We start from the raw sequence: 443 nt of genomic DNA, 5'->3' as shown, positions 1-443 counted from the left end.
ATTTGTATAATTTTTGAAACAAGATCTTGAGTGTTCCAGACGAGCCTTAAACTCCCTTTGCAGTGGAGTTCTTGCACCTTGCACTGCGGGTCATCAGTCTCCGCCTCCTCTGTGCTGGGATTGCTGACTTATGCCGCCATGCCCAGTTTATACAACGCTGCCATAAACTTTGGGCTTCATCCATAGATCTCTACCAACTGAGCTGTATCCTCGGCCTGCGACTGGTGGTTGTTGTTGTTGTTGTTGTTGTTGTTGTTGTTAATATAATTAGCTGTAGCCGGGCGTGGTGGCGCATGCCTTTAATCCCAGCACTTGGGAGGCAGAGGCAGGTGGATTTCTGTGTTCAAGGCCAGCCTGGTCTACAGAGTGAGTTCCGGGACAGCCAGGGCTACACAGAGAAACCCTGTCTCGAAAAACCAAAAATCAAAAACCAAACAAAAATC

The sequence above is a fragment of the Mus caroli genome, unplaced genomic scaffold (genome assembly GCF_978045245.1).
Source record: "Mus caroli unplaced genomic scaffold, Mus_caroli_1 scaffold_14, whole genome shotgun sequence".
Classification (NCBI taxonomy): Eukaryota; Metazoa; Chordata; class Mammalia; order Rodentia; family Muridae; genus Mus; species Mus caroli.
Note: the sequence above shows the minus strand (reverse complement) of the source record.